Below are 14,712 nucleotides of genomic sequence, written 5' to 3' on the forward strand. Positions count from 1 at the left end.
TATGTGACTCCAGTGGTACTTCCAAAGTAAGGCATATGACCTTCTCACTGATTGCTGGGAGTTCTAGTAACTTACCCAAGCTGACCGGCATTGAATGGAGAGCAAGAGCATTCAAACAAAGACTTCAGTGAGGTCCAATGCACAAATAGGCTAACCCTTGCTGTTACAAATTCACAAAGAAAACAAAAGAAATTATTGCTGAAAGTGAATTTCCAACACCAGGTTCTGTATGGTATAGCAATAGATTTTCATCCTTGCCAGCTGCACAAAATGGACAAAATCACATCGGCTATCCTTTCTAATACAATGGAATTTAATAGTGGGAATCATGTAGGTGGGAGGATGAGGCCAGCTCAAGTGAAAATCTGCTGACCCCCACCCCATACCTCATAATGTCATCAGGAAAGACATGCCTAAAGGTTCATTAGAATAAGAATAATAATCTTCCTACCCACCATCTGAAGATGGGCAATTATTACATTTATGTTGTGCAATTTCCAGTGAAACAGCCAAGGCATATCTAATATGGAAATGCATCTCTTAAAAAGAAGTGACAGTCTCTCTTTTCAGTGTCTGTGAAAACTCTTTTCTGTGCTTGTGAAAACTCTGTAGGCAATAATGAGTATATGGATGTCAGTAGGTATTCTGATGCGGTTCTTGAACTTTAATAGAGGAGCAGAGCACAAAGACTGAGATCCTGTTCCACTAACCTTGCAGAAAAATAACTAAGATGAACCGTACACCAGCGTGAACAGAGATGGCTTAGAGATTAATTCCAACATTAACACCCTAAGATCTGACTCCCTATTAAAAATACCTGTCACACTTCTTTTGTTCCTCTCCCAATGTTCTCACTAATTTCTTTCTGCCCTTCAAGTTAAATAGCAAGGACACATTGCAACAGCTCTCTTTCTGATTCCAAAACACACAAATCTTTTTAATTATCTTCACAGCATACAAGATAGCATTTGTTGTGGAGAATTACCAGAAGACGCAGAGAGTTTTTCAAGAAGATGATCATTTCTTTGCAAACAAAAGCCGTAACAACCAGAAAGCGAATTCATGATTGCCCCTGAACCTCGGAGTCCGTTATTTTTTATACCTTTTAGTTATCACGCTTTCTTCGAGTTTATCAGCATGTCCAATTGTGTTAGTTAGGGCTATCTTTCTGCAGTTATGCAACAAACCAATGATGTTAGTCCATGTTATCTCTCTACTTCTGCCACTATGATTTTTCTTACTTCAAACTTAATCACACTTTACTATATTACGATTAGATATTTACTATTACATCTGCCACAATGGTCTTCAGCCCTAGCTTGAACCTATTACATCATGCTAACATTTACTTATACATCATGTGCTTTGATTAACCTGATTATGCTGCCAATGGTACATAACCTAATTGTACTACCTAACTAACATAATTATACCACCATTGTTCTATACCCGATTGATGTAGTATTCCACAGATCCTTGTAACATTCCACAACTCCTCATGTTTAACCCTTCACATGCCTTATGCTCTTTATTTTTACTACCACCACGTGCAATTTTCACTACCACCAAGTGGAACTTTTACTGCTACCACGTGGAATTTTTACTACTACCACATTTCTGATTCCAAAACACACAAATCTTCTTTCACTATCTTCACAGCATACAAGGTAGCATTCTTTTCTCACATTCAAACACTCACTTCACATTCCACACACTTGCCTTCACATTCCTCACCTCTCCATCTGTATGGCATATTGCCTCAACTGCAGACATTTTGCATATCTCCATTTTATTTTTCAAAGGGCCACTTAGTTATTCCCACTTTATCTTCCTGCAGCACAAGACAGCATGTTAGGTGAAGTTAAGGAGTGAGACCAGAGGACAATTACTTGACATTGTGACCCTCATTTAAATTGAACAGGAATTTTGGAAAATATTAGTCCATGATAAAACATGAGCACTGGGGAAGAAAAGGAGGGTTAACTGAATATGGCTCAGCAGTTAGCATTGCTGCCTCATATTGCCAGGGGCCTGGGTTCGATTTCCCCCCTTGGGCAACTGTCTGTGTGGAGTTTGCACATTCTCCCTGTGTGTGTTTCCTCTGGGTTACTCCAATTTCCTCCAATAGTCCAAAGATGTGCAGATTAGATGAATTGTCCATGCTAAGTTGCCCACAGTGTTCAGGGATGTAGGTTAGGTGCATTAGTCAGGGGAAATGCAAAGTAATAGGCTGGGGAATGGGTCTGGGTGGGATACTCTTCAGTGGGTCAGTGTGGACTTGTTGGGCCTAATGGCCTGTTTCCACATTGTAGATATTCTATGAACAGTGTGTCTTTTACTTATAATTCAGGAAAGTTATTTGGGTGGAGATGAGAAATAAGAAAGGGATGATCACCTTATTGGGATTGTACTTTAGTCCCCCCAGTAGTCAGAGGGAAATTGGCAAGCAAATTTGTAAGGAGATCTCAGTTATCTCTAAGAATAATAGGGTGATTATGATAGGGAATTTTCACTTTCCAAACATAGACTAGGACTGCCATAGTGTTAAGGATTTAGATGGAATGGAATTTGGTAAGTATATACAAGAAAGTTTTCTGATTCTGTAAGTGGATGTACCTCTTAGAGATGGTGCAAAACTTAACTTCCTCTTGGGAAATAAGGCAGGGCAAGTGACTGAGGTGTCAATGGGGGAGCACTTTGGGGCCAGTGACCATGAATCTATCAGTATTAAAATAGAGATAGCAAAGGATAGACCAGATCTAAAAGTCGAAGTTCTAAATTGGAGGAAGACCAATTTTGAATGTATAAAGCAAGAACTTTCAAATGTTGATTGCGTGCAGATGTTCGCAGGTAAAGGGATGGTTGGAAAATGGGAAGCCTTCAAAAATGAGATAACGAGAGTCCAGAGACAGGAAGTTCCTGTTAAGGTGAAAGGCAAGGCTCATATGCATAGGAATGCTGGATGACTAAAGAAATTGAGGGTTTGGTTAGGGAAAAAGAAGGAAGCATATGTCAGGATAAATCAAGTGAATCCTTAGAATAGTATAAAGGCATTAGGACTATACGTAAGAGGGAATTCTGGAGGGAAAAAAGGGGACATGAGATAGCTTTGGAAAAGAGGATTAAGGAGAATCCAAAGGGATTTTATAAATATATTAAGGACAAAAAAATAACTGGGAAGAGAATAGAGCCCCTCAAAGATCAGCAAGGCACTCAATGTGTGAAACCACAGGAGACGGGGGAGATACAAAACAATTATTTTGCACTAAGTGTTTACTATGGAGAAGGACATGGAAGATATAGATGTGGCAAAATAGTCAGTGACATCTGAAAAATGTCAGTATTACAGAGAAGGAGGTACTGGATGTCTTAAAATGCAGAAAGGTGGATACATCCCCAGGACTTGATCAGGTGTACCCTCGAACTCTGTTGGAAGCTAGGGAAGTGATTGCTGGGCCTCTTGCTGAGATATTTGTATCATTGATAGCCACAGGTGAGGTGAAGACTGGAGATTTGCTAACATGGTGCCACTATTTAAGAAGGGTGGTAAGGAAAAGCTAGGGAATTATAGACCAGTGAGCTTGACATTGGTGGTGGACAGGTTGTTGAGGGAATCCTGAGGGACAGAATGTACATGTATTTGGAAAGGCACGGATTGATTCGGGATAGTCAACATGGCTTTGTGTGTGGGAAATCATGTCTCACAAACTTGATTGAGTTTTTTTTGAAGAAGTAACAAAGAGGATTGATGAGGGCAGAGCAGTGGATATGATCTACATGGACTTCAGTAAGGCTTTCAACAAGGTTCCCCATAGGAGACTGGTTAGCAAAGTTAGATCACATGAATACAGGGAGAACTAGCCATTTGGATACAGAACTGGCTCAAAGGGAGAAGACAGAGGGCAGTGGTGGAGGGTTGCTTTTCAATTTGGAGGTCTGTGACCAGTGGGAGTGCCACAAGGATCGGTGCTGGGTCCACTACTTTTTATCATTTATATAAATGATTTGGAAGTGAGCATAAAAGGTATTATTAGTAAGTTTGCAGATGACACCAAAATTAGAGGTGTAGTGGACAGCAAAGAAGGTTACCCCAGAGCGCAATGGGATCTTGATCAGATGGGCAATAGGCCATGGAGAGGCAGATGGAGTTCAATTTAGATAAATGAGGGGTGCTGCATTTTGGAAAGGCAAATCAGGCAAGACTTATACACTTAACGTTAAGGTCCTGAGGAATGTTGCTGAACAAAGAAATCTTGGGGTGCAGATTCATGCTTCCTTGAAAGTGGAGTCACAGGTAGATAAGATCGTGAAGAAGGCTTTTTCTATGTTTCCTTTATTGGACAGAGCATTAAGTATCGGAGTTTGGAGGTCATGTTACAGTTGTGCAGGACTTGGTTTTGGCCACTTTTGGAATATTGTCTGCAATTCTGGTCTCCCTCCGATTGGAAAGATGTTGTGAAACTTGAAAGGGTTCAGAAAAGATTTACAAGTATGTTGCCAGGTTTGGAGGATTTAGTTATAGGGAGAGGTTGGATAGGCTGGGGCCTTGGATGGAGATGAGGGGGGAGGTGTGGACACAGGTTTTGCAATTCCTGTGGTGGCAGGGGAAGGTGCTGGGAGAGGAGGGTGGGTTGGTGGGGGGGTGTGGACCTAACAAGAGAGTCTGAGATTTGGACAGATTTGAATAGATTTGTGGTACAAAAAAGCCCAGTAGATTTAAACACTTGCAAATTAGTGTCCGAGATCTTTAACCATAATGTGGATGAGACAATTTGTTTAATTTCAGTGACTTGTGGTTGATTAAATTAAAAGTGAGAGAAATGGCTCTTAAAATTGCTAAAGAGATTCTGGGATTTGAAGATGATTCTCAATTTTGCCAAGAATGTTGAGATGGAAAGGAAAAGGCCATACGTTTAGAATTAGCAAAGAAGTTAGATTTGGGTTTAACCAAGGACAAAAGTAAAGCTGAAATTGTAAGGGAATTACTTAAACACTTACGTGTGTCAGAGAAACCGACAAGTGCAGTAGAGGTAGAAAAACTTAAATTACAATTGAGGAAAGTGGAGTTAGAAGATAAACAAAGAGATAGAGAGAGAGGAATGAGGGAGGGAGAGAGGAAGAGAAAGAGAGAGACAAGAGAGAGAGAGGAAAAAGAGAGAAGGTTCTTGGCTGAGCAAAAAGAGAGAAGAAAGGGAGAGACAAAGAGAAAGAGAAAAAAGAGAGAAAGAGAGAGAGAAGAAAGAGAGAGAGAACAAGAGAAAGAGGAAAAAGAAAGGGAGATAAGGTTCTTAGCTGAGCAAAAAGAGAGAGAATTTGAACTTGAGAAGTTGTGACTTAGTCAGTAAAGTCAAGTTAACAGGATGGAGATTAAAAGAGAAGGTAGTGATATACAAATCTGTCAAACTCTGCCACATTTTGATAAGAAAGATGTTGAAGCCTTCTTTATTTTATTTGAAAAATTAGGTAGGCAGATAGAGTGATCTGAGGATTTATGGGAAATGCTAGTTCAGACTAAACTAGTAAGCAGAGCTAGTGAGGTGCTTGCTGCACTCTCAGATGAAGGGTCAAGAGATTATGAAGAGGTTAAACAGGCTATTTTAAGTGCTTATGAATTGGTACCAGAAGCATATAGACAACGGTTCAGAAACATAAAGAAGGAACCAGGTGAGACTTATGTTGAGTTTGAAAGAATTAAACATAGTCATTTTGATAGATGAGTGCATGCTTTAAATTTAGATGGGACCTTTGCACCTCAAAGAGAGATTATTCTGCTGGAGGAGTTTAAAAATTCACTTCTAGAGATGGTAAGAATTCATGAGGAGGAACAGAAAGTTCAGGAAATGAGAAAGGCAGCAGAATTAGCAGATAAATACATGTGGCGCATAAGATAAACTTCTGGCCAGAATTTTATCCCGTGAGGGAGGGAAGTTGGGAGAAGGGGCGATTCTACACTACGAAACAAAGAGTAGAGAACACTGGTAAGAGTTTACCACAGGTTAAAAAAGAAGCTCAAGAGGTAGAACAGAGGTGAAAGGCCTCAGGTGGTAAAGTGGGTCATATAAAGTCACAGTGCTAGTCGTCAAAGAAAGGCACTGTGGAAAATATGTGGTAAAAGAAGCAAAGCCAGTGGCATTAGTGAAGGTTGTAAAGGAAACCCCAAGAAGAGTCAAGGAGCTGCAAGAGAGCGCACAGCATAGTCAGGGGCTGGGTATGGAGTTAGTACCTGATCTCTACAAAGAATTTGCCTCTGTGGGCAAAGTTTACTCAGAAAGAACAGGGGGAGAAGGACAAGAAGTTATAACTTTGAGAGATACGGGATCTAACCAGTGGCTGATAGTAAGAGATGAGCAAATATGCACTCTTTCTGATCTGTTACCCGAGAGTGTGGTAATTTGTGGGATAGATAGACAGAAATTTAGCATTCACCTATGTAAGATCAGGTTGGGAATGCCAACTCAAGACTGGGGAAGTATCACAGGGAGTGATTGACAGAGTGTCAGTTCCAGGAATTCAGTTTGTTCTTGGGAATGATTTAGCAGGATCCAAGGTGGGAGTGATTCCCCTTGTTGTGGAGAAGCCCAAGGAAGACCAAGAAACTAAGGAGTTAGAACAGAAATATCTTGGTATTTTCCCAGACTGTGTAGTAACCAGATCCTATTGTCATAAGTCACAGCACGAAGCAAAAACTAAAGATAAAGATGAAGGAGTTGAGGTTCAATTAGCGGATACCCTGTTTGACGTAATGGTGCAGGAAAAACCTGAACAGGCAGAGGGTCAGACAGAGGTGTTTAGTACTGAAAGGCCAAGAGACTTGCAACAGCAGGATGAGACAATATAAGATATATATGTGGATGCATACTCCAAAAAGGAGGCAGAGAGTAGTCCTGAGAGTTATTACCTGAAAGATAGAATCCTAAGATGGAAATGGAGACCACGGCAGGTTAGTGCAGAGGAGAAATGGGCAGATTGTGTTGCCGATAGCATACAGATAGGAGGTGTTATGGCTAGCACATGACCTACCTGTAGGAGGTCACCTAAGGGTTCAAAAGACTCAGGCTAAGGTACAAAAACATTATTATTGGCCTGGTATGCACAAGGATGTGGTTAACCTTTGCCATATGTGTTATACATGCCAAATGGTAGGTAAGTCACAGGCGATAATAAAACTAGTACCTTTGTTGCCAGTTCCTGCATTTGAAGAAACTTTCATACGGGTTATAATTGATTGTGTAGGTCCCCTCCTGAGAACTATAAGTGGGAACCAGTACTTGCTAACCATAATGGATGTATCTACCAGATTTCCGGAGACAATTCCATTATGGAGTATCAAGGCCAAAAATGTGGTAGAGGAGTTAGTAGCTTTCTTTACATTGTATGGGCTACCTAGAGAGATTCAGTTGGACCAAGGGTCAAATTTTACTGCGAGGCTGTTTGAGGAGGTTATGGATAGCTTAGGTGTATAGCACTTCAAATCCAGTGTGCATCATCCTGAATCCCAGAGAGCTTTAGAAAGGTGGCATCAGACCATGAAGACCATGTTGAGAGCATACTGTCAGGATTACCCGAATGATTGGGTTAAAGGTATCCCATTCATATTGTTTGCCATTAGAGGTGCCCCAGATGAATCTACACAGTTCACTCCCTTCAAGTTAATATTCGGGCATGAAGTGAGAGGCCCTTTAAAATTAATTAAAGAAAAATTGACAGGACCAAAGTCAGAGATCTCATACTTAGATTATGTTTCAGAGGTAGGGGAGAGATTAAATTGCATAGGTGAGTTAGCTAAACATCACCTAAAGATGGCATAGTAGAGAATGAAGCAGGTGGCAGATAAAAGCAGACATTTTCCCGAGGGGGTGATGTGTTAGTATTGTTACCAGTGATAGGAGATCCCTTCAAAGCCAGTTTAGTGGTCGCTATCAAATTGAGAAGAAGTTGAGTCAGGTGAACTATCTAATAAAGATACCAGATAGAAAAAAGGTATCGGTTATGTCATGTGACATGCTGAAACCGTATTACACTTGAGCTAAAGAACTGGACAAACAGGTGTTAGTTACTGCCCCGCAGAGTGAGGTATCAAATCCAGATGATGTGGATTTTGATGTGCCTCAAAATAGATTTAAAAATGAAGCAGTCCTTGAGGAGTGGGATAGGTTATTGAACTACCTATCTCAGGAGCACAGAACACAGTTGAAAGACTTTTACTGCAATATAAGGACAAATGTAAGAATCAGATGGGGAGGACTAATGCTATTGTATGTGAAGTAGACATAGGGAATACTGCTCCAATAAAATAACATCCCTATCAGCTTAATCCTTTCAAAGCCAGACATGTCCAGAAGGAGGTGGAGGCCATGCTCAATGAGGACATCATCAAACCAAGCCAGAGCGAGTGGAATTCACCGATCATCTTAGTTCCAAACCAGACGGGACTCAACGATTTTGCGTGAATTATTGGAAGTCAGCGCCATTACAAAATCAGACTCATATCCACTTCCTAGACTGGAGGACTGTATCGAGAAAGTTGGACAAGCCAGCTACATCACTGAGTTGGACTTACTGCGTGGTTACTGCAGGTATCTTTATTAGAGATGGCGAAAGAGATTTCTGCATTTGTAACTCCAAATGGGCTATATCAGTTTAAAGTGATGTCCTTTGGAATGAAGAATGCATCTGCCACATTCCAAAGACTCATGAACAGAGTTGTGGCTGGGTTAACAAACTGTGCAGTCTACTTGGATGATGTAGTGATCTTTAGTAAGTCCTAGAAAGATCACATGGTACAGTTGGCATAACTCTTTGAATGACCACGAGAAGCAAAACTGGTGATAAACTTTAACAAAACTGAATTCACAAAAGCAGTGGTCGCATTCTTGGGACATAACATCAGTCATGGAAGGTTGACCCCACAGAATGCAAAGACGAAGACCATTGAGGAATTTCTACAACCAACCTTGAAGAAAGGTGCTTTGATTCTTAGGACTCAGGGGATTCTATTGGAAGATTGTTCCAACCTTCAGCAGTGTAGTGGCATCATTAACCAATTTGCTGAAGAAGAACACAAAGTTTCGGTGGACAGAACAATGCCAGGAGACATTCGATCATTTGAAAGCCATATTAACCACCATACCAATTTTAGCGACATCAAACGGTTCAAAACCTTTTAAAGTTGCCATCAATGCTAGTGACATAGGAGTTGAAGCTGTACTGCTTCAGGAAGATGATGATGGAGTTGAAAGGCCAGTTGGTTACTTTCCAAAGAAACTCAACACCCGCCAGAGAAAATACTCTACCATCAAAAATGAATTATTGCGTTTGGTACTGGCCTTACAACATTTTAATGTGTATGTCACAAACAATGTGTCAGAGACAGTTGTGTACACAGATCACAAGCCTCTTACATTCTTAGAATACTTTAAAGACAACAATATGAGACTATTTTGTTGGAGTCTTAGGTTACAGACTGTTAGTTTAAAAATCGTACATGTTGCGGGTTGTAAGAATGTAATCACAGATCCGTTATCGCAGATTTAACACTTAACATTTAGCTGAGATTTATATTTACTCAATGTTTTATTTATGTGTATATATGGGAAGAAGTTAATGTGAATTTAGATTAAAGTTATCTGTATGTTATGGTAATGTGTTTAAAGAATAGATGAAAAAATGAAGCCATCTTTTTGTTATTATGGTTTTTTTCCTTAAGGGGAGAGGTGTTATGAAGGTGTAGAGGTACTGTACCTTTAAGTGAATTGAAAAGCTAGCAAGGACTTAGAGAAGTACAGAGAGTCCAGAACAAGGTAACATGTAACATTTGGTCGAAACAGCTAGAGGGTCTGGGTTGCCATGACACAAAAATAAATTCAAATTCGGCTAATCAGTTTAAATTATGCCCACAATACCAAACTCCAATCAGATTTGAATTTAGTATTTTGATAAGATTAAAACCAATGAAACAAACTGATGTTTTGGGGTATAAAACATAATATTTTTGAACAGTTAAGAGAGAACTGCCAAAATACCAACAGATGTAGGCTGCAAGTTTAAGAGCTCTCTGAGAGTACTGGTCTATGGAACAAGTCTGCACAGCAGAACATCAAGGCTGACCTGAAGAGAGAACCTACAGAGGAAAGTCTATCGAGGAAATGCGCAAACGCTGACTGGTTTTGAAACAAGATTATGTTTTTTGTAAATCATAATTGGGATTTTTTATCAGACTAGTGTTGTAGAGGGGGAGGTAAAAGATAGGTTTAAGAGAGAGGAGTTGTAAATAGTTGTTAGTTAGCATTCCCTGTTAGACTTAAAAAAGGTGTTAACTTTTATGTTAAATAGTGACTTTTGGGATGTTTCTTTGCCTCACAAATTTTAACAGATTACAGCATTGGGTGAATCTTTTTGTGTTGCTGGTTTAAATTAAACATGGGTTTACCTGTGTTGTAACAGAAGTCAGTTCTCGTTACATCCATTAATTTCACTGATGCCTGACCTTGTGGCGAATGAGGAGGGAAGAGGATCCACCCTATGGTATGTGGCAAAATAACACCATCAGGACTTTTGTGTTAATCAGCATTTGCTTAAAATCCTTGGTTGGATCTCAGATGCAAAGGTGAAAAATTGGTGAAAACGGATATCTCATCTTCAAAAACCCTAGCCCTAACCGAAGACCTAACCCTAGCACTAAACCTAGCATAACCCTAGCCGTAATCCTAGACCTAAACCTGGCCCTAGCCCTCACCTTAAGATCTTTAATTTAATCATAGAACTTAACTTCAAGGGTTAACAGCTAAAGTTTCTTTCTGCTTTACTTGACTCTCTTAAAAAGGAGCCGTATAAAAAAAAATTGTGACTGGTCACCACAAAATACACAATTCTATAGAACATAGAACAATACAGCACAGAACAGGCCCTTCGGCCCTTGATGTTGCACTGACCTGTGAACTATTCTCAGCTCGTCTCCCTACACTATCCCAAAATCATCCATGTGCTTATCCAAGGATTGTTTAAATCTCCCTAATGTGGCTGAGTTGACTACACTAACAGGTCGGGCATTCCACGCCCTTACCACTCTGTGTAAAGAACCTGCCTCTGACATCTGTCTTAAATCTATCACCCCTCAATTTGTAGTTATGCCCCCTCATACACACTGACGTCATCATCCTAGGAAAAATACTTTCACTGTCTACCCTATCTAATTCTCTGATTATCTTGTATGTCTCTATCAAATCCCCTCTTAGCCTTCTTCTTGCCAATGAGAACAGACCCAAGTCTCTCAGCCTCTCCTCATAAGACCTTTCCTCCAGACCAGGCAACATCCTGGTAAATCTCCTCTGCACCTTTTCCAATGCTTCCACATCCTGCCCGAAATATGGGGACCAGAACTGTACACAATATTCCAAGTGTGGCCGCACTAGCGTTTTGTACAGTTGCAGCATGATATTGCAGCTCCAGAACTCAATCCTTCTATGAATGAAACCGAATACACTGTATACCTTCTTAACTGCACTCTTCACCTGGGTGGCAACTATGTACATGGACTCCAAGATCCTTCTGCGCATCCACACTACCAAGAATCTTTCCATCGACCCAGTACTCTGCCTTCCAGTTATTCTTCCCAACGTGCATCACCTCACAATTAGCTGCATTGAACTCCATTTGCCACCTCTCAGCCCAATTCTGCAGTTTATCCAAGTCCCCCCGCAAACTATAACATTCTTCCACACTGTCCATTACTCCACCGACTTTAGTGTCGTCTGCAAATTTACTAATCCATCCACCTATGTCTGCGTCTAAGTCATTTATAAGAATGACAAACAGCAGTGGTCCCAAAACAGATCTTTGTGGCACACCACTAGTAACCGGACTCCAGGCTGAATATATTCCAACAACTACCACTCGCTGCCTTCTTTCAGAAAGCCAGTTTCTAATCCAAATTACTAAATCACCCTCAATCCCATGCCTCTGCATTTTCTCCAACAGCCTACCATGTGGAACCTTATCAAAGGCTTTACTAAAGTCCATGTATACCCTCATCTATATACTTGGTCACCTTCTCAAAAAACTCAATGAGGTTTGTGAGACACGACTTGCCCTTGATGAAACCATGTTGACTATCTGAAATCAAATTGTTGCTTGCTAGATGACTATAAATCTTATCTCTTATAATCCTTTCCAAAACCTTTCCTACAACAGAAGTAAGACTCTCTGGTCTATAATTACCTGGGTCATCTCTATTGCCCTTCTTGAACAAGGGCACAACATTTGCAATCCTCCAGTCCTCTGGTACCAAACCTATAGACAATGACGACTCAAATATCAAGCCAAAGACTCTGCTACCTCCTCCCTAGCTTCCCAGAGACTCCTCGGATAAATCCCATCCAGCCGAGGGGACTTGTCTACTTTCACTCCTTCTAGAATTGATAACACCTGTTCGTAACTAACCTCGATCCTTTCAAGTCAAATATCTCGTACGTCATTCTTCTCCTCTGCAATATTCTCCTTTTCCTGAGTGAAAACCGATGAGAAATGTTCGTTTAGCACCTCTCCAATCTCCACAGGGTTCACACTCAACTTCCCACTTCTGTCTTTGATTGGCCCTATTCCTATCCTAATCATCCTTTAATTCCTCACATACCTATAGAAAGCTTTAGGGTTCTTCTTTATTCTATTTGCTAAAGACAGCTCATGTCCTCTCGTTGCTCTTCTGAACTCTCTCTTTAAATCCTTCCTAGCTGATCTGTAACTCTCTATTGCCTCATCTGAACCATCTTGCCTCATCAACACATAAGCCTCCTTCTTCTTCAGAACAAGAGATGCAATTTCTGTTGTAAACCACAGTTCCCTTACCTTATCACTTCCTCCCTGCCTGACAGGGACATAGCTATCAAGGACACGCAATATCTGTTCCTTAAACCAGCTCCACATTTCCATTGTCTGCACCCCCTGCATTTTGCTACCCCATTCTATATATCCTAATTCTTGCCTAATCGCATTATAATTGCCCTTGCCCCATCGATAACTCTTGACCTGTGGCATGTATCTATCCCTTTCCATCGCTAAACTAAACGTAACTGAATTATGGTCACTCTCTCCAAGGTGCTCACCTACAACTAAATCAAGCACCTGGCCTGGTTCATTACCAAGCACCAGATCCAGTGTGGTCTCCCCTCTTGTTGGCCCTTCGACATACTGTGTCAGGAAACCCTCCTGTACACATTGGACAAAAACTGATCCATGTGACGTACTGGAGTTATAGCATTTCCAGTCAGTGTTGGGGAAGTTAAAGTCCCCCATAATGACCACTCTGTTCCTTTCACTCCTACCCAGAATAATTTTGCTAATCCTCTCTTCCACCACCCTGGAACTCTGTGGAGGTCTATAAAAAATCTTCAAGCAATGTGACCTCTCCCCTCCTGTTTCTAACCTCAGCCCACACTACCTCAGTAGAAGAGTCCTTATCAAAAGTTCTCTCAGCCACCGTTATACTATCCTTGACTAACAAGGCCATGCCTTCCCCTCTTTTACCGCCTTGCCTGTTCTTAAAGAAAGATCTAAACCCTGGAACCTGCAACATCCATTCCTCACCCTGCTCTATCCATGTCTCCAAAATGGCCACAACATGGAAGTCCCAGGTACCTATCCATGCTGCAAGCTCACCTACCTTATTTCGGATACTTCTGGCGTTGAAGTAGACACTTCAAACCACTTCGCTCTCTGCCAGCACATTCCTGTGACCCTGAAATCCTGTCCCTATCCTTCCTATTCTCATCCTCCTGTGCACTGCAACTACACCTCCAGTTCCCATCCCCCTGCTGAGCTAGTTTAAACCCACCCGAATAGCACCAGCAAATTTCCCACTCAGATTATTAGTACCCCTCTGGTTCAAATGAAGACCGTCCTGTTTGTACAAGTCCCACCTCCACCAGAATGAGCCCCAATTATCCAAGAACCTGAAACCCTCCCGCCTGCACCATCCTTGCAGCCATGTGTTCAGCTGATATCTCTGCTTATTCCTTGCCTCACTATCACGTGGCATGAGTAACAAACCAGAGATAACAACTCTGTTTGTTCTAGCTCTCAGTTTCCACCCGAGCTCCCTGAAATCCTGCCTTACATCCCTATCCCTCTTTCTACCTATGTCATTGGTACCTACATGGACAACGACTTGAGGCTGGTCACCCTCTCCCTACAGGACCCCAAAGATACGATCCGAGACATCACAGATCCTGGAACCTGGGAGTCAACACACCAAACGCGAGTCTCGTTCGTTCCCAACAAACCTTCTATCTGACCGTCTAAGTATTGAGTCCCCAGTGACTAACACTCTCCTCCTTTCCCTCCTTTCCTTCTGTGCAACAGGGACAGGGTCTGTGCCAGAGACCTGGGCCGTACTGCATACGCCTGGTAAGTCGTCCCCCTCAACAGTATCCAAAACGGTATACATGTTTTTCAGGGGAACACCACAGGGGATCCCTCCACTGACTGTTTTTCCCCCCTTCGAACAGTCACCCAGCTTTCTTTGTGTCTAGGAGTAACTACTTCTCTGTAACTCTTATCTATCACAGCCTCTGCCTCCTGAATGATCCGAAGCATATCTACCTCCCGCTCCAGTTCCCTAACATGGTTTTGGAGGAGCGAAAGTTGGGTGCACTTCCTGCAGATGTACTTAGATGAGAAAACACTGACTTATATAGCTGGACAGAAATAAAAATAAGA

Source organism: Chiloscyllium plagiosum, unplaced genomic scaffold (assembly GCF_037043375.1).
Source record: "Chiloscyllium plagiosum isolate Xiang-an unplaced genomic scaffold, Cpla_swu_hap1 HiC_scaffold_22, whole genome shotgun sequence".
In the NCBI taxonomy this organism is placed as follows: Eukaryota; Metazoa; Chordata; class Chondrichthyes; order Orectolobiformes; family Hemiscylliidae; genus Chiloscyllium; species Chiloscyllium plagiosum.